At 45.5% G+C, this 604-nt stretch overlaps 1 protein-coding gene across 5 annotated transcripts in view; it reads left to right on the top strand.

Moving 5' to 3' along the window:
* LOC113218049 (receptor-type tyrosine-protein phosphatase N2) overlaps positions 1-604 on the top strand; it is a 52,681-nt gene that overhangs the window by 16,444 nt on the left and 35,633 nt on the right. The gene's annotated exons all lie outside the window — the stretch shown is intronic.

The following is a 604-nucleotide window of genomic DNA, read 5'->3' as shown; positions in this document are numbered from 1 at the left end:
GAGAAAAGGGAGGGGGGGGGAGAATAGAAGAGAGAAGCTGAGTAGCTCAGAAGAGCAGAGCTTAAAAATTTTAACCAACCAGAACCTACCCAGGCCAGGCCGTGCCGAGGAAAGTAAGGGCGCGGTCTGGTCAGGCACAGGCAGCAGGCAACCGCCCGGCTGCCGAACGAATGCAATGCAATGCAGAACTTTATCCTACATTTACCAAACCCCGTGCACTGAATAAAAGAAGGCCTTGACGTTGATTATTCGTTTCAATGTCGCAAACGTACATACATGAGGTTAATTTTATACATAGTAATAGAAATTACCAGGCCGATGGAGCTGGTGCGGGCAGAAGAGGCAATGCCCCTCCCTGGTAGAGCCAAAATAAAAATTTCTCGCTCGCTTCGCTCGCGGTCTTTTACGGTCAATAATAAGTCCAGAGCATAAGCGCAATCGCTCTTAAAACCGCACTTTTCAACTTGCGAAATAGATTTTTTTTTTCGCTCGCGGTTTTGAATAGAGGGTGCTTCCTACCATGGCATGTCAAACAGTCCTCAAGTTTGAATAAAAATGGACAAAATGGACAAAAATAGTCATTGTAGTTCATTTGAAAAAGGGA

Source organism: Frankliniella occidentalis, unplaced genomic scaffold (genome assembly GCF_000697945.3).
Source record: "Frankliniella occidentalis isolate FOCC.00 unplaced genomic scaffold, Focc_3.1 Scaffold434, whole genome shotgun sequence".
Taxonomy (NCBI): domain Eukaryota; kingdom Metazoa; phylum Arthropoda; class Insecta; order Thysanoptera; family Thripidae; genus Frankliniella; species Frankliniella occidentalis.
The sequence above is the reverse complement of the archived record's forward strand: the minus strand, read 5'-3'. Positions and strand labels throughout refer to the sequence as shown.